This window comes from Gobio gobio, assembly GCF_949357685.1.
Source record: "Gobio gobio genome assembly, chromosome: 14".
Lineage (NCBI taxonomy): Eukaryota > Metazoa > Chordata > Actinopteri > Cypriniformes > Gobionidae > Gobio > Gobio gobio.
Genome location: NC_137107.1, coordinates 17,092,285 through 17,098,284, shown reverse-complemented (window position 1 = coordinate 17,098,284; position 6,000 = coordinate 17,092,285).

The window sequence follows — 6,000 nt, the reverse complement described above, 5'->3', positions numbered from 1 at the left end:
TAAATGTACTGAAAGCCACAGAAGTCCATTTTAAAACTGGATTCCAATGGCAAAACACACTTACAGATGCCTCAGAGGCACATTTCACGTAGAACCATATGCAATATGTATTGCACTTAAGTGAAATGCTGTGCAGATAGCAACTAAATTGCCTAAATCTTGGTTTGAGTCAAACAAAATGTTTCTGCAGCCTAGTGCCATTTGCTCATCTTTATGCGTGTCTTATTTATCATCATTTCTCATGCAGATAAAAGTTTAGAGATGGATCAAGCTCTTGGCTTGTCTTGACATTTAAATTTCATGTTTCGTGATGGGTTAGGCAAGTCTCTAAAAACCAATGAAGAAATCACTGCAAAACAAACTGCTTGAATGAATAAAAACATGCATTTTTTATATTCAACAAGAAGAAACACTGAGCCCATGATATTTTGTTTTCCAAGAAAGCTGTTTACAGATTAATTATGTTTTATAGATTTGCATAAGTTAACTCGAGGTCAACACAACATTAATCTGCACCTGATTATTATGTTTTCGTTCGTATTTATGTATATATGTGGGTGTTGCTTGCCCATGCTAAACATGTAGCTATGATGCTAAGGTGCTCTAGTGGTGGTTAGTGCACAAAATACATTTGCTAGTTACTTATACTACAGATATTTTACGGTATGGCTTGTGTCCCGTAGTTTAAGATTATTGGATTTATTTATTTTTATCACCCGCCATTAGAATTGTGTTTCGGAACACTTAGAAAGTAATAGCACACCTCTGCTCGTAAATAGCCACATAAAACAGTGCAACAGTCGGGTTCCAGAAGTAGAAATCCCATTGATTTTCTCCATATGGGGATAAAGTGCTGCAGGGATAGACCAGAGCAATAGGATTAGTGATGCTAATATGCTAACATACTAATTATTATTTGAAACATCACACATCAAACTTGCATCCTCAGGTTAAATACAGGACACAAAATGCAATATGTATTTTGACCGGGGTTCCAACTATACTCAGAGAAATGTGAAGATAACCATTATTTGTAGTGCTACGTGTTGAGCAGTCGGAGTGAAGGGAAGGGCTCTAACCTGAAATTGAGGGCACTTGTCCGCTGAAATTGGGGCCAGGAAATAGCATTTCATTTGAGACCACATCACAAGCCTCAGGAGCAGAGCTGTCTAACAAGAGCCACATGGAACTATGGGGACATTAGTGACAACACTGAGCGCCTCATCCCTGAAATCTTGCACTCACACTGATCCAGGTTTGGGTTCCTCTAGTGATGGCTGGGGTTTTAATGGATTAATGTCAAGAAGCCTGATACCAGATCAGTGTATACGCCTGCAGCATCAAACCCTAAAGTTCCAGTGGTGGAAATTGAACAACTTTAGCAGTAAACAGTATACAGCCAGGATACAGTGTAACTAATCTCAGCCTCGGACGTAATGATGGACCGTTTGCTGAACGTCTAATGCATAAGTCAGTGGTTCCCAACCCTGGTCCTGCAGTGTTCGAAATCACCCCCTATACCCTCATTCACTATTCCATACATTAGTCCACTAATATAGTTCACTTGAGGGAGTGAATGAAAACGAGTGAGTGAATTCGGACACTGGGTGCAGTGCAGGGCTGCCACTTTTGCATAGTTTGCGTTTGCTGTTGAAACTTAGCAAATTGCCTCCAGTAGTAATGAAAAGATTTATCTTGAACTCTGTCATGGAAACTTTAATTAAACAATTTAACAATCAAGTCAAAAGAAATTTATACCGGTGTGATATTAAGCTGTAGCCACATTGGACCAGCGGTTTAAAAAATAGATGGATGGATAATTCAGCTGTGGGAACATGTTCTGGTCAGATGCGGGAATTCAGTCATTATGGGTAATCTCTAGCCGTTGATTGTACATCAGTTGTACACTTGCTATTGCGGTGCATTGTGGGATTGAATGAGTGCACTTGATAATGTCCACTATGGTTTCGGACACCACTACAAATGGTTATTCTCTCAAATAGTGCTCTATTTATTGGAATAGGGGGCGATTTTGGACTTCTGGAGTACCCCTGCACAGTTTAGATGTCTCCCTAATCAAACATACCTGATTAAAGTCGGCAACTCATTAGTAAAGACTCCAAGACCTCAGATGGCTGAGTCCGATAAGAGAGACAACAAAAATTTGCAGTGTTGGGGATCCTCCAGGACCAGGGTGGGAATGGGAGTTCTCGGAGTCATCATCTGATTGGTTGAGTTCTACGTGATTTCCTTTTTAGACGTGCGTGTGTCATGTTCTTTAATGGTCCACCTGGAAACAAAGCCGTCGTGAAGCCAAGCCCCCTCATGGAAGAGGAAATCATAGGGGACGTTTCAACTAATGTTTTTCAATGTTTTATTGTCACCAATTTTTGTATGTGTTTTGTCCATTCATTTACACGACCATAGCCTTTTGGGGACCTGAAAACTTTTTAAATCAGGTTTCAAAGTGTATGTTTTTGAAAATTATTCCATTATTTTCAATTCAATTCAATTCAAATTTATTTGTATAGCGCTTTTCACAATACACATTGTTTCAAAGCAGCTTCACAGAAAGTGCATTTCATAAATGTACATCGAAAAATGTTAGAAAAGAGAATGTCAAAGAAAAATGTTAGGATAAGTTAATCAATCATGTATTATTTTAATATAACACATATAACAACGCTGGCGTTGAGTCGTCTCTTCACAGGCGTCGAGTCGTCTCATCACAGGGGCATCTGAAGTCTCCATGAGAGGCTGGATACAAACTGGAGCTGATGAACTAGTTACCTCGGGACTAGTGTCCCGAGATAACAACAGAAAAGCAGATGGGAAATAATTAGCATAGCTGCTGTTCAGAATATTAATGCTGTTGGTGCGATTTAACTGTAGTATAAAACTTATTTATAATGTGAATGCTTGGCTAAAGAGATGCGTCTTTAATCTAGTTTTAAACTGGGACAGCGAGTCTGAACCTCGAACAATATCAGGAAGACTATTCCAGAGTTTGGGAGCTAAATGTGAAAATGCCCTCCCTCCTTTAGTGGACTTAGATATCCTAGGAATGACCAGAAGCCTCGAGTTTAGTGATCTTAAAGAGCGCGATGGATTGTAGGGCGATAAAAGATCAGTTAAATACACTGGAGCTAACCCATTTAGGGCTTTATAGGTCAGTAGCAATACTTTGTAATTGATACGGAACTTAATAGGTAACCAGTGTAGAGATGATAAAATTGGTGTTATATGATCATATTTTCTTGACCTAGTAAGCACTCTAGCAGCTGCGTTTTGGACTAACTGTAGCTTGTTTATTGATGATGCAGGACAACCAGCTAATAAAGCATTACAGTAATCTAGTCTCGAGGTCATGAATGCATGAACTAACTTTTCTGCATCAGAAATAGATAGCATGTTACGTAGCTTGGCTATGTTTCTAAGGTGGAAAAATGCCGTTCTTGTAACATATGAAATATGACTTTCGAAAGACAATTTGCGGTCTAATATAACACCCAGGTCTCTTACTGTAGTGGATAAAGCGACAGGACATCCTTCCAAGTTAAAGTTGTATTGTGAGAGGTTTTGTGGGCAATTTTTTGGACCAATAAGTAACACCTCCGTTTTATCTGAATTTAATAGCAGAAAATTACATGTCATCCAGTGTTTAATATCATCAACACACGCTGTCAGTTTAGATAATTTAGCGTTTTCATCTGGTCGTGATGAAATATATAATTGAGTGTCATCAGCATAACAGTGGAAATTAATTCCATATTTTCTTATAATATTACCAAGTGGCAGCATATATATAGAGAATAGCAGAGGGCCTAGCACGGATCCTTGCGGCACCCCATAGTCTACTGATGTTATCTTTGATTTTTCCCCATTTAGACAGACAAAATGGTAGCGGTCTGATAAATACGATCTAAACCAGTTTAATGCCTGTCCCTGAACACCAGTGTAATTTTGAAGTCGATCTAATAGTATTTTATGATCTATAGTATCGAACGCAGCACTAAGATCGAGTAGAACTAGTATTGAGATACAGCCTTGGTCAGAAGCTAGAAGTAAATCATTTGTGATTTTAACGAGTGCGGTTTCTGTGCTGTGATGCGGCCTGAATCCTGATTGAAATTTTTCATAGATATCATTTTCTTGCAAGAAAGAGCACAATTGAGCGGACACAACTTTTTCTAGTATTTTAGACATGAATGGAAGATTTGATATTGGTCTGTAATTTGCTAGGTTATTATGATCTAAGTGTGGCTTCTTAATGAGAGGCTTTATGACTGCCAACTTGAATATTCTTGGAACATGACCTAAAGATAAAGACGAGTTAATAATATTGAGAAGAGGCTCTTCCACTACAGGTAACAACTCTTTCAGTAGTTTAGTGGGTATTGGATCTAATAAACATGTTGTTGGTTTAGATGCAATGATAAGTTTATTTAGCTCTTCCTGTCCTATAGTTGTAAAGCGGTGTAGTAGTTCTTGAGGGGCAATAATTGCGGTTGAATCATAAGACATCATTAATGATTGTACATTTACAATTTTGTTTCTGATGCTTTCTATTTTGTCAGCGAAGAAGTTCATAAAATCATTACTACTAAACTGTAACGGAATATTTTGTTCAGGCGATGCTTGTTTATTTGTTAGTCTAGCCACAGTGTTAAATAAAAACTTTGGATTATTTTGGTTATTTTCTATTAGTTTGCGGAGATGCTCAGCTCTGGCTGCTTTTAGGGCCTTTTTATAACGTGACATACTTTCTTTCCATGCGATTCTAAAGACCTCTAAATTAGTTTGTTTCCATTTACGCTCTAAGTTACGAGTTTCTCTCTTGATAACATGTGTAGCACTGTTGTACCATGGTGCTTTAGTTTTCTCTCTAACCTTTTTTAATCTAATTGGTGCTACAATTTCTAATGTACTAGAGAAAATGGTGCTCATACTGCTAGTCATTTCCTCTAGTTCATCTGTTTGTTTGGGTTCACTTAGCAGCTGAGACAGATCCGGTAAGCTATTTGAGAATCTATCTATAGTGGTTGGAAGGATTGTTCTGCCTGGTCGATAACGTGGCGCAACATGACAGCTTTCAGCAGTACGCAGTATGCAAGTTACCATGTAATGGTCAGTGACATCATCACTTTGTGGTATAATATCTATATCGGTTGGGTTGGTTCCATGTGATATAATTAAATCTAGTGTGTGATTAAGACGATGAGTGGGACCAGTGACGTTTTGCTTGACCCCAAAGGAATTTAATAGATCTGTAAACGCAGCCCCTAACGCGTCATTTGTGTTATCTACGTGTATGTTAAAATCTCCAACAATTAATGCTTTATCGACGTTGACCAATAGATCTGAGAGAAAGTCTGCAAACTCTTTTAGGAAATCAGCATAGGGCCCTGGAGGTCTATACACAGTAGCTAAGGCTAGAGATAATACAGATTTCTTTCTTACATCTAATAGCGTAACATTTAGCACTAGTACTTCAAATGAATTAAACCTGTGACCTGTTTTATGAGTAACATGAAGAATATCTCTATAGATTGTTGCAACACCGCCACCACGACCAATCAGACGGGGCTCATGCTTATAACAGTATCCTGGTGGAGTAGACTCATTAAGACCGAAATAATCATTTGGCTTAAGCCAGGTTTCAGTAAGGCAAAGTACATCGAAACTATTATCTGTGACCATTTCATTTACAATAACCGCCTTAGGTGTGAGCGATCTAATGTTTAGAAGACCTAGTTTTAGAAATTGTTTTTGTTCACTAATATTGCGATTTTCTGGTTTAATCACAATTAGATTTTTCCCAGATCCTACAGTAGATTTAATGTTTGACCTCACTAAACGAGTAATAGACACAGTTTCTATATAATGTTCTACATTGGTACTTATGTAAATTAAGGTAGTACAAAATTGGTTTTGTTCACTAATATTGAGATTTTCTTGTTTAATCACAATTAGATTTTTCCTAGATCTTACAGTAGATTT